Source organism: Dipodomys merriami, unplaced genomic scaffold, assembly GCF_024711535.1.
Source record: "Dipodomys merriami isolate MVZ:Mamm:240054 unplaced genomic scaffold, mDipMer1.0.p SCAF_3, whole genome shotgun sequence".
NCBI lineage: Eukaryota > Metazoa > Chordata > Mammalia > Rodentia > Heteromyidae > Dipodomys > Dipodomys merriami.
This window is the reverse complement of record NW_027204492.1, coordinates 80,161,272-80,174,337: the sequence shown is the minus strand read 5'-3', so window position 1 is coordinate 80,174,337 and position 13,066 is coordinate 80,161,272. Positions and strand designations below refer to the sequence as shown.

Sequence of the window (13,066 nt, the reverse complement as noted above, 5' to 3'; positions counted from 1 at the left end):
TGAGGTTTAAGGTGGTTTTCTTAGCCCTCCACCCCGGCCTGGGTGTGCGGAGTTCTGAGGATGGGTGGAGAGTGGGCTTGGCCGGAACTGAATTGGTGGAGGTAAAAGGGAAACGGAGGCTCTTCGATCCCGCGAACCCACTTTATTTTTAGCTGAGAAAAAGGCTGCAAGAGGGGAGGATTCTTTTTAGGAAGTCTGCTTGGTCGGCCCTGATTTTGGGGTTGGATGCCTTGAGGAGCTTTGTTTCCCTTGTTCTGAGGTCTGAATCGACTCCCTCTCTTTTCGCCTCCCCCCCCCCATTTTCCAGCCGGGAGAAAAAGGGGTGGTAGGGGACCAAGAAAGAGAAGGCAAGAGCTCGTCGCCTGGCGTCCTGTCAGACAGGGGCGGGTGTGAGGGGAACAGCTGTCTTGCGATCAGCTCAGGAGTATGAGCCTCTGGGAGTACCGCAGGAGCTCCGGACACTTCTGGAGTCCTCAGCTACAGGCGTAGGCGGTAAGTGACTCTGGGATTAGAACCCTCCTCCATCTAAATTCTACTCCCCCCTTCTCAACACACACTCACTTCGTTCCGGGTTTTAGCTAAGGAGGGGGGCGCGAGAAGCAGAAGGGTAAAAACACTATGTGGAATCAAATGAAACTCAAGGGAAAATGACTTTGCCTAAAGGGTTGAGCAAAGCAGGGATAGGAAGGGGAGGGCGTACTCGGAGGGGGGGGGGCTTCTTGAAAGGAGTGACAAGGGACGAGAATGGGTGGATTTGTCCAGTTTGGTCCGCCCAGACTGAGCGCGCTCAAATCCTCCTTAGGCGGTAAGGTTTGTCTTTGACTTAACCCCACACCGCCAAAGTCGCCGCGCTAGACACTGGGTTTCGGAGGCTCACGATCTCAGGTAACATCCCCCACTCACTCCCCACCCCCGTGACCAGTAGCTGCTACCTAGATATGCTTCTAAAAAGAGGGAAGAGGAGTCAGGGGGTTAAGGTGGGCGCTTAGATTATTGGGGATACTAAATGCTAGACCCTGGAAGGAGCTGCAAGGGAGGAGCTGCTTTGGGCGTGCCTGTTCTTAAAGGAGGGGCTGAGCATAGTTGGAGGAGGAAGCTCAAGCCTAGGCCCTGCCCGGGCCCTTTAAGACGTGGCCAAATCGGCCGGATCGTCCTTGTAGGTGAGATCTGGCCAAATTGCTGTGGTTGTTGGAGCTAATAGATTTGCTTAGCCACTTGGAGCTTTTGGCAGATTTTTTTTTTAACCTTAATCATTTGGACGGGGGGGGGGGGAAGAAGGGGGATCACACAAACAGGTGGTCAGAGAATGGTGCTTTCTTTCTTTTGGTGGTGTTTTCATTGTGGAAAAAAAACCCATTAAAGACTCTGTATGTCACTCAGTAGAATAGGAACTGGGCAAAGTGAATAATTTCTAAGTTTGGATTTTAAACTGATTGAAACTGTGATGGTTTCAGGTTGTAAAAAAGACCTGCTTTGAATCCCTACCACTACCACTAACTGGTTGTATGAGCCTGGGCATTGCTTTTTCTCTTCATTAGGGTGCAGATTACTATCAAATTCAAAATCTTCTGAACATATTTGATAAACATCACAGTGTATGTACTAGAAGCTTCTGCTTGTATGGTTCATTTTCTTTCCTACTTAGTTTGGGAACTTTCTCTGGAGCATTGCTGATAGAATTAGTACTTTATGCTCCTTAGAGTATCCAAATGAAGGGAAGGGAGACGTGGGAAGTTTGCATTAGCTTGCCCAAAGTTTGAAGCTAGAACATAGGTTTTATTTGTTTCTGATTTAACATTGTTCCCACTGGATTTTTTTTTATCACTTCCAGGAGGTTATTTATCTGTCTGTCCCCTCATTATTCTTTAGGCAACTTAACCAGGATGATCTTTGGACAACAAACTAGTGATTCTCATGTGCCCTACCTATTTTTCAACATTTTGGAGGAACTTACCATAGAGATGTTAAGTTTCTAACAACTTTAATAAATGAGCTGAGAACAATATCTTCAGGTTAGCTTAGAGAACAAATAGGCAGAAAACATAAGAAAGGGAGTAATAATATAGCTTGAAAAGTGAAAATGACAAATTATCCATCCAGTTTTTTTCTCAAGAAAAAGTTAATGGGCTGTACTTTCAGCGTGCTGGGGTGCTATAGAACCCCCACTGCTCTCATTGTTACTATGTGCTATTCAGAGATAAACTTCATCTTCTTCTTCCTTTTCCTCCTCCTTCTCCTCCCCCTCCTCCTCCCCCCCTCCTCCTCTTCCTCCTCCTCTTCCTCCCCCTCCTCCTCCTCTTCCTCCTCCTCCTCCTCCTTCTTTTTGCCAGTCCTGAGCTTGAACTCAGGGCCTGAACACTGTCCTTGAGCTGGTTTTTGCTCAGGACTAACACTTTACCACTTGAGCCACAGTGCTACTTCCAGCTTTTTCTGTGTATGTGGTAGTGAGGAATCGAACCCAGGGCTTCATGCATGCTAGGCAAGCACTCTACCACTAAGGCACATTTTCAGCCCAGATGAGCTTCTTAGTGCTCCTATTATATGAATTACCAAACCTAGTCTAGTTACCAAGCTTTATTTTTTTTTTTTTCTGCACTGGGGCTTAACCTCAGGGCCTTGCACTTTTTTCCAGCTTTTTCCTTCAGGGTTGACTACCACATGAGCCACACTTCCAGATGTTTTTTTGCTTCTTCATTGGAAATAAGAGTCTCAGGGATTTTTCTGCCTGGGTTAGCTTTGAACCATTATCCTCTGATCTCACCCTCCTCAGTTTCTGGTGGTGTGTGGGGAAATCAAGCACCCATTTTTTTTTCATTCTGGCAGAAGCTTTATGTATTAAATTATAATAATTTAATACATTTATATGTTTATCTTTGTCCTGAGTCAGTAATACTTTATAGCATCGTTTAAATGTTGAATAGTGATTATCTTTGAATATAATTAGTAAATATTTATAATATATAAAAATAAATAAATATAGTTTGACAAATATATGTTGATGTACTATGTATCAAGTACTAAGAAAAAATATTTGAGTGTGTGCCAGTCATGAGGTTTGAATGTGAGGCCTGAGTGATGTCCCTAACCTTTTTTGCTCAAGGCAAGTGCTCAATCACTTGAGTCACAGCTCCAGTTCTGGCTTTCCTGGTGCTTAATTGGAGATAAGAGCCTCACAGGACTTTCCTGCCCCTGGGCTGGCTTGGAAGCTTGATCTTCAGACCTCAGACTCATGAGTAGCTAGGATTACAGGTGTGAGCCACCAGGGCCAACCTTGAAAAATCTTTTTTTAAGGTAATTGATCCTCCTGCCTCAGCCTCCTGAGGGCTAGCATTCCAGGTAGGCACCATAAACTTACTCACAAAGTTTTAAAAAGTTAATTTATTGTTTCTTCTTTCTTAAATATCTTCTTTATCCTCTCACCCAGATCCTAGTATTCCATTAAATCCTACTGTGTTTCCTTTGGCCTCCCAGATCTTTCTTATCTCACTTATTCTTTAGATACTATCCCTACCCTGCTTGGTTGATATTTACCACAAATGAACTCCCTTCTAATATTTTCATAGCTTTTCTTGAACTGTATTGATGGTATTCCCACCATAATTAATCCCAATTTAGCATTTATTTCTACGGAACCTTCCCTGATCCTTGCATCTAGAAATACACTTGAGATCCTAGATCATTTCTTCCTGCATTTTCTGGAAACTGCTGTCCTGCATTTTGGTTGTTTTTATACATATCCAGATGATATCTTTTTTCCAGATTGAGAGGTTTTCGATCATTGTAGCACCTTTCCCATGTAAACACTTGGCACATATTTTGTAGATTATCTTCTGAGGACTAGTTCTAAAGTGGCATATTTTTTTAAACAAAGGAAAACTTGATTGGGATGATTGGCCTAAATGATCATCTAAAATGATTGCCATTTAATTACTAAGTAGAATGTGAGTAAATGAATAGCATTATAGTGTGGGCTCTTTTGTTGATTCTAAGGCAGTGTCGAAGCCAGGAGCTGGTGGCTCACGCCTGTAATCCTAGCTACCCAGGAGGCTGTGATCTGAGGATTGGCGTTCAAAACCAGCCAAGGCAGGAAAATCTATGAGACTCTTATCTCCAGTTAACCTCCAAAAAGCTGGGAGTGGAACTGTGACTCAAGTGATAGAGCACTAGCCTTGAACAATTAAATTCAGGGACAGCGCCCTAGACACGAGTTCAAACCAAGTACAGGCAAAAAAGGGTGGGGGGCAATGTAGGACTATGTTTGGTCTTTCTGAGCTTTTTTGTTTATGTACTTACTATGTGCCTTTTCTAGTTTTTTTTTTTTAAATTAGCGTACATTAGTTATACAAGGGGAGTTTGGGTGTGACATTTCCACACATGAATAAACTATATCCCAATCAACTTCACCCACTCTCTCTTCTTTATCACACTCCTCCTTCTTAAACAATTTCAACAAGTTTCATTGTTCTGTTTTCATGCATGCAAATAAACTACTTAAACCACATTGACCCTCATTCACCCTCTTTGTTAGTCCTTTTCTCTCCCACAGACATTCTCCTTGATTCTGAGCCTGTTTTACTTTCCTATCATTCAAGTTTATTTTAGTGTGTATTAATTGCCCCAGGGTGTTTCTGTATGGTATTTCAGATGGGCATATGTTTTTCTCAGAATAACCCTCTATTGCTTTCTCTTCTCCCATACTCTTTATCCCCTATCAACCAACAGCTTTCATTGATGTTCATTATGTTGTCTTAGGTTTTATATCTAGAAGTCAGATTTTTATATATTTATTAGCCCCAACCTCAGCTTTATTATCTAGCCTGTTTCCCCATCTCTAAAATGACATGGTATCTGGAGGCGTGGCTCATGTGGTAGAGCACAAACCAAGCTATTTCTTATCAGGCCCTGAGTTCAAAGCCCAATCCCACCAAAACAACAACGACAAACAATTTGCTGGGCTCAAGTGGCCCACATTTGAAATTCTAGCAATTCAGAAAGCTGAGATCAGAGGATGAATATTCAAAGCCAACCTGGTCAGAAAAGTTCTCAAGAACCCCATCTCCAAGTAACCAGTGTAAAGATGGACTAGAGATGTCTCTCAAGTGGTATAGATCATCAGTCACAAGAAATCAAGTCAAGCAAGGGCAGACCCTGAATTCCATCCATGCTAACAGCATGAAAAAAAGGACATGGTAATTTATGATTATGAATAATGTAAGTAAAGCATTGGATTTAGTACCTGACATTTAATACATACTTTATAAGAGAAGAATGTTGTCATTTTTGTCAATAGTAGTAATTTATTTAGATGTTGCTGTATGTTTGGTGAAGATAAATGTAGGATAAAATGGAAACAGATGCTGGATGTAAATGTCTGGAACCTGCTACATGCTCTATATAATATAATATACTGAAAGATGCTATCTGTGTATTTAGATAAAATAGATGCAGGGCTGGAAAGATGGCTCAGTGGTAGAGCGCTTGCCTTGCATGCCTGAGGCCCTGGGTTCAATTCCTCAGCACCATATAAGAAAAAAGAAAAAAGCTGGAAGTGGAGCTGTGGCTCAAGTGGTAGAGTGCTAGCCTTGAGCTGAAGAGCTGAGGGACAGCACCCAGGCCCAGAGTTCAGGCCCCACGACCGGACCCCCCCCCCAAAAAAAAATAGATAGATAAAATAGATGCAATGTGGCAAATCAAACTCTGGGTTTTTATTTTTGCTAGGGCTTTGTGCATGCTAGTCAAACACACTATGTCAGGCAACATCATGAGCCCTCCAAATCTGGGAGATGTGTGTGTGTCTCTGTATGTGTGTGTGTATGAGAGAGAGAAAGAGAGACAGAGAGACAGAGCGACAGAGAGAGAGACAGAGAGAGAGAGAGAGTGACAGAGAGAGAGAGAGAGAGAGAGAGAGAGAGAGAGAGAGAGAGAGAGAGAGAGCACATACTGGGGCTTGAATTCAGGACTGGGTGCTGCCCCTGAGCTCTATTTGCTCAAGGCTAGTGCTCTACCACTTTGAGCCATAGTACCACTTCCAGTTTTCTGGTGGTTTATTGGAGATGAGAGTCTCAGACTTTTTGGCTGGCTTTGAACCGTGATCCTCAGATCTTAGCCTCCTGAGTAGCTAGGATTACAGGTGTGAGCCACTAGTACCCGGTTTAATTTTTTTTAATTAGTATGTCAGTGTATACCCAAGACTAGCCTCAAAATCATGATCCTTTTACCTCAACCTCTCTAGTATTGGGATTGCAGGCATGTATCATCATGTCTGACTCTAACTCTGGAATGTTTAAGTAGAAATACCCTATTTCTAGAGCCAGTTGAGATTGTAGCTCACTACTTCTAAAATAGTATTTATCTTCACCCAGAATCTTGCCCATCCTTCATTCAACATGCCTGCTTTCCACTTCCTTGCTTCTGTAACTTGCTATGTCTATAAAACCATGGTGAACTTCCTTAAATTCTGCACTTGAGTTTTCTTATCTATGAACTGGAGATAATAGCAGAAACTACCTCATAGAATAGCAGTGAAGAAAAGAGGTGTTTTACAAAGCACTTTAAGAATGCATGAAAGCATAGTACTTAGTGAGAAAAAGTAGTTGTTGTGGTTCTCATATTCCATGTTCCAAACACTGGCATCAAATTGTTCCCCCTTCCTCACTTTCTTTATCTATCTACTGCCAAAGGCTTTAAAAATTTTTTATATCTTTGTATTTGGCTCCTTTCTTTCTTATCCTATTTTCTACCACTGTAATTTAGGCTAGAGGTGCAAGCAATTAGCCTACAGACCAAATACAGCTCACACACATGTATTTTATTTCCCCTAAGTTTTAAAAACTCTCATTTCAGAAATGTATTTTAAATTGGTAATGCATTCCACATGACTCAATCCAACATATACAGGTTATACAGTAAAAATTCTAATTGATTTCTGTCCCCTAGCCACTCATTTTGCCTCATTTGAGGCAACTAAATTTACTAAGGATCCTTTCAGAGATATTTAAAACAAATCAAGCAAAGTGCATGTCTTTTTCTCCTCCCCTTCCAATTTATACACAAATGGTAGAATAATCTGTATGTTGTTGTACAATTTGATTTGTGTACTTAAAAATATATTTTGGAGATCTTTCCATATCTGTATATAAAAAGCTTCCATCTTTTGTATTACTGCACAGTTTTGCACTAGATAAGCTATACTTTATTTGAAGTCTTCCATTGATTAACATTTTAATAGTTCCAATCTTTTGCATCATTGTTTGTAATCACAGTAAAAAAAACAACAAAACTTTGCAACTAATATAATGGAAGGATAGGGCTGCTGTAACAATACTACCAGCTGGATGTCTTAGACCACAGAAATTTATTTTTTAACTTTTGCACTTCTAGAGGCTAAACATCAGAGATGAGGGTTTAATCATAGTCAGGTTTTTATTTTGGTCAGTTGTTGGGTCTGAACTCATAGCCTGGGCACTGTCTTTGAGCTCTTTTTGCTCCACGCTGGCACTCTATCACTTTGAGCCACAGGGCAAGCCACTTCTGTTTTGTGGTGGTTAATTTGAGATAAAAAATAATAATCTCACAGACTTTTCTGCCTGGGCTGGCTTTGAACTGTGATCCTCAGATCTCAGCCTCCTGAGTTGCTAGGATTACAGTTATGAGCCACCAATGCTTGGCAGCCCCAAATGCCTTCCTGGTGTTTCTCCTATTAAGACACTAATTGTGGCTGGGCATGATAGTGTATGCCTATAAGCTCAGCACTCAGCTGAAGCAGGAGCAAAAACAGTATAAAGCCAGCCTGGGCTACATTGAAATAGAAAATACTGTAACCCCAGCTGCTCAGGAGACAGATCTGAGGATGGCAATTTGAAGCTAGCCAGGGGAGAAAAAGTCTGTGAAGTTCTTGTTTCCAATTAACCACCAAAACTCTGGATGTGGCGCTGTGGCTTAAGTGGTAGAGCACTACTCTTGAGTTAGCACTAAAGGACAGGGCCTGGGGCCTGAATTCAAACCACAGTACTGACACACAAAAAAATGCACGTAGCACATAATTTGGGTGGGACTTCTGCCTATTTTTTCTCTAATATAGATTTCTTTTCTTGTGCTTTTTGACTGATTTTTGTGTTTTAAGGCCTATTTCACATGAAAAAAATTCTTTTGGAGTTTTTTTTTCATGAACATTTTACTTGCAGTAAACAAAACAGGGAGTCCTTGTTTTGTAATATTTGGTTGCTATTATTTTATACAGCATGTCTCAGCACATAGACCTGCAGTGTCAAACTATCTCTACAATGCCTTATAAATTGAGGAAAGCACACCTTGTTTAAAAGGCGAAGCCCTGGGTAATTTTCAACTAATTTTTCTCCTGTTCCAATCAATATGCACCTCTCATCACATTGCAAGATCTCTCATGTTTTTCAGAAAGAATTTTTCTTTTAAAAATTGTTATTATAAAAGTAATGTACAGAGGGGTTACAGTTATATAAGTCAGGTAATGAGTACATTTCTTTTTAGACAATGTCACCCCTTCCCTTGCTCTCTCCCAGTTTTTATCTCCCAGAAGGTTTTTTTTTCAAAATAGAAAATTTCCTGCTTTTGAAAATATTATTGGATAACTGTTTAATTTGTAACATTACTGTGAGAACTGAGCCATGTCTGAATGAGCTACCAGTTTCTCTCTCTGACCTGGACTATGAATTCCCTGAGGGTAGAAATCATAGACCCAGAAATTTATTGTTTTCCATATGGTGTTATCTGCTTTATCACACGTACACACAGGTCTTCAATAGTGTTGTCTATGCAGTGGGTCTTCTGTAAAGACTTAATGATTATCAGAAAGTTTCATATTAAATTGACCATAATCTCTAGTTAAGAATATAGAGACAAGTAAGCCCTGGTTTCTCCAGATACCTAGCATGTGCTTTTGGAAACAATTACCAGGCTTTTCTTTTATTCTACAATCTTCTCTTTTTGCCAAATGTAATTGTCCAAATTATTAGATGTAGCTTCATTTTCTATTTACATATTCAATCCTTTGGTCTCTAGAGTTTCTTTTGTTTTTTTTTTAATTCTGAATTTCTCTTGTATTTCTTATTTTGCTTGAAATCAATGCTCATAAACAGTACAATATCCTTAGGTCTTTACAATGCTGAGCATGTATTTAACGGGCTATTTGGGACTAATCTTTTAGCTCTTTAGGTTTTTCCTACACTTGCAATTATGTAATTGTTTCATCTTCATTTAGGCTGGAGAGATGTAGAATGAAAGTATTTATTTTTTTCAAAAGTAGTCCTAGCTGAGTGTTAGTGGATCACACCAGTAACCCTAGGTACTCAGGAAGCTGACATCTGAGGATCAAGGTTTGAAAACAACCCTAGGCAGGAAATTCCATGAGATGCCTATCTCCAATTAACTACCAAAAAGCCAAAAGTGGAGCTGTAGTTTAAGTGGTAGAGTGCCAGTTTTGAACAAAAAAAATCTAAGCGATAGCACTCAGGCCTTGAGTTCAAGCCCCAGTACTGGTACCTCCCATCATATTCTGTTAAACATATGCACCAGTTGATGCTAAAAAAATAACATGGGGATGGAGATTTAGCTCAGTGGAAGAGCACTTGCCTGGCAAGTGCAAGGCTCTGAATTTGGCTCTCAGCTCTGCCAAACAAACAAACAAACAAAAAAAAAGAATAACATGTCTCCTCCATATTTTGAAGCAAGATTTAAAAATACGCATGTAGGGGCTGGGTAGGTGGCTCAGTGGTAGAGCGCTTGCCTTGAGCTGAAGAGCTGAGGGACAGTGCCCAGGCCCAGGGTTCAGGCCCCACGACCGGACATGGGACCCTCCTAGTACTATTTGACTTGGTGCTCCTGAGTTAGGTTAGCCCAAGCTAAGAGTGAAAAGGCTATTCAAGAGGCTACATCTCTGCCCTTAAGCACTTTTTGTATTAAACATGGATGAGAATCATTGTACTTTTTATGGTTAAATGAAAATTTATTTATTTATTTATAGCTGGTTCTGGCTCTTGAACTCAGGACCTGGCTGCTATCCCCGGGCTTCTTCTTGCTGAAGACTGGTGCTCCACAGCTCCACTTCTGGCTTTTATGGGTCAATTTCCAGGCTTGAACTCTGGGCCTGGGCGCTGTCCCTGGGCTCTTCAGCTCAAGGCCAGCGCTCTACCACTACTTGAGCCACAGTGCCCGGGCTGACTTTGAACTGCAAAACTCAGATCTTAGTATCCTGAGTAGCTAGGATTACAGGCATGAGCCACCAGCACCTGGCTGCTTTTTTTTTTTAAGTAGTTTATTAGATTGAGTCTCACATACTTTGCTACCCAGACTGGTTTTGAATGGCAATCCATATCTCAGTCTCCCGAGTAGCTGAGATTATAGCTGTGAGTCACCAGCACTTCATGGATTATTATATTTAAAAAATAATTTACCTTAAAAATTATCTTTAAGCTGGGTGCTGGTAGCTCATGTCTGTAATCCTAGCTACTCAAGAGGCTGGGATCTGGGGATTGAGATTCAAAGCCAGCTTGGGTAGAAAAGTCTCTGTGAGACTCTTATGTCCAATTAACCATTCAAAAACCAGAAGTGGCACTGTGGCTCAAGCAGTAGAATGCTAGAGGAAAAAGAGGTTCAAGGATAATGCCCAGGCCTTGAGTTCAAGCCCCACAACTGACAAAAAAAGTTATCTTTAAGTAGTTGTACAAAGGGGTTTCAATTCAGTATTTCAGTTTGTGAGTATAAGGCATTTTGATCAATGTCATCACTTTCGTCATTCTCCCTCATATCTACCAACTTCCTAGTATTCTTACAAATTCCTTTAGGTTGCTGCAGTGGCACCATGTTTAGTTGTTGGAGAGAGGTTCCTTTTTAAAAAAAAGTTATATAGTGATGAAGAGGATCACATGGCATTTTACATGCTGTTGTGGAGTATGAGACTTTTATGCTGAGCCCTTTTGTCCCTTTTGTAAACTGGTGCCTCAGTGCCATGCTAGAATTGTGACTCCTGGAAGTTTTGTTTTTTTGATGAGCATGCAATTAGTGAGAATCCTTTAGCACTCTTTGCAGATGTTAAAACGTAGAGCTTTTCATAATGATACAAAAGTACTTCCATTACTATTATTTTCAACTTTACCAAACTACTCCAAAAGTTTGTAGCAAGTATTTAAGGGAGAAAAAGAGCTTTGCTCTTGGACATCACATCTAGATTAGTCACCAATGTATATAACTTTAGGATTACTTATCTTTCTGAGACTATATTTCCTGTTGTGTTTAGTGAGGTCAATAGTAATACATATATTTCTTTTTGTGGAAAAGCTCATCAGTATCTGAAGAGAGGACAAGTGGATGATAGAGGATATGAAAGTGATTATAGAATTTGAACTAATTGGAGAGTGGAAACAAATATAGCAAAAATACAGCCAGTTGAGTGCTGGGAGCTCACACTTACAATCCTAGCTATTCAGGAGGCTGAGCTCTGAGGCTCTTGGTTTGGAGCCAGCCCAGGCAGAAAAGTCCATGAGATTAATTATTTTCAATTAAGTAGAAATGAGGTGGAAATACCTCAAGTCATAGAGAGCTAGCCTTGAGAAAATAAAAAAGGATAAGAGCACAAGGCCCTGAGTTCAAACCATAGTACCAATTCAAAAACTTATTTTAAAAATAAAATAAAGCCAAATGCTAGTGGCTCATGCCTGTAACCCTAGCTATTCAGGAAGCTGAGCTTTGAGGATCATGGTTTGAAGCCAACCCAGGCAGGAAAATCCATGAGACTCTTATTGCCAATAAACTACTCAGGAAAGGCCAGACGTGGTGCTATGGCTCAAATGGTAGAATGCTAGCCTTGAGCACAAAGGGGCTCAGGGACAATACCCAGGCCTGAGTTTAAGCCCCTGTAAAATACATACATACATACATATATACATATATACATACATATAGTCAGGCACCAGTGGCTTGTGACTTTAACCCTAGCTACTCAGGAGGCTAAGATCTAGAGGATGGTAGTAAGACACCAACCCAGGCAGCAATGTATATAAGACACCATGTCCAAAGTAATCAATAGAAAGCAGGTATGGAGGTATGGCTCAAGTGATAGGGTGCCAGCTGTGAGCTAGCATGTTGAGCAAGCATGATTTTCTGGTTACCAGCAAGGTGTGTGTGTGTGTGTGTGTGTGTGTGTGCACGTGTGTGCCTGTTTGCACGTGCGCGTACGTGTGGTAGCTATTACTCTAACTGGATTGATTTTTTAAAATTGATTTAAAAAATATTTTTATACTTTATTTTGTGATTTTCTGACAGAGTGATCTTGAAAACTTACAGAGATTTTTATAATTACATCTTACAAAACATTTTACATGTGCTGTCATCACTGATTATTGACAACCATATGAGGGGACAGAGCTGGATTGATTTAACTCCCATTTTACATATGAAAAAAGTCAAATGACTCTGAAGTCATATAGTTCTTTTCTGGTCTATCTTATCATCTTATCTTTTCATTACCTCATGAAAACACTTAACTATGTGTTGTAATAGTTTAACAATTTCTTTCTTTCTGCCCCTGACATTCACATGTGGTATGTGTTGTTAGCCTTCAATATTTCTATAATAATATGCTCTCATAAATTTTTAGAGTTCTTTTATCTTTTTATTTTATTTACTGTTTTTCTGCTGGTTCTGGGGCTTGAACTCAGGGCCTGGTCTCACTCAGCTTTCTTGATCACAGCTGGCACTTTACCCCTTGTGCCATACCTCCTGTCCATCTTTTTGGCTGATTAAATGGAGATAAAGGCTTACAACTTTTCTGCCCAGGCTGGCTTTGAAGTTTGATCCTCAGATCTCAGCCTTCTCAGTAGATAGGATTACAGGCATGAGCCACCAGCATTCAGCATGAGAGCACACTGTTGTGGCTAGACATGTTACCTCAGACACATTCTGGCTTTTGTGTATGCTGAAACTCTTGAATGAGGAGATTGCTGCTAGGACACTGCATTGTGATTTTTTTTTTTGAGGTTAAGTTTTCCTATGATGCCTATGGCAGTAGCTGTGGACCTGTATGGAGAAAATGAGA

The 13,066-nt window shown here is 40.5% G+C and overlaps 1 protein-coding gene across 3 annotated transcripts in view; it reads left to right on the top strand.

The window, feature by feature from the left end:
- Klf8 (KLF transcription factor 8) overlaps positions 1 to 13,066 on the top strand; it is a 175,336-nt gene that overhangs the window by 118,324 nt on the left and 43,946 nt on the right. Inside the window, exon 3 of one of the 3 annotated variants that reach the window (XM_070040365.1) lies at positions 308 to 492. The exons of the other annotated variants lie outside the window; for them this stretch is intronic. The gene's annotated coding sequence lies outside the window, so the exon portion shown is untranslated. The remainder of the gene's footprint in view (positions 1 to 307; positions 493 to 13,066) is intronic. 3 annotated transcript variants of the gene reach the window in all.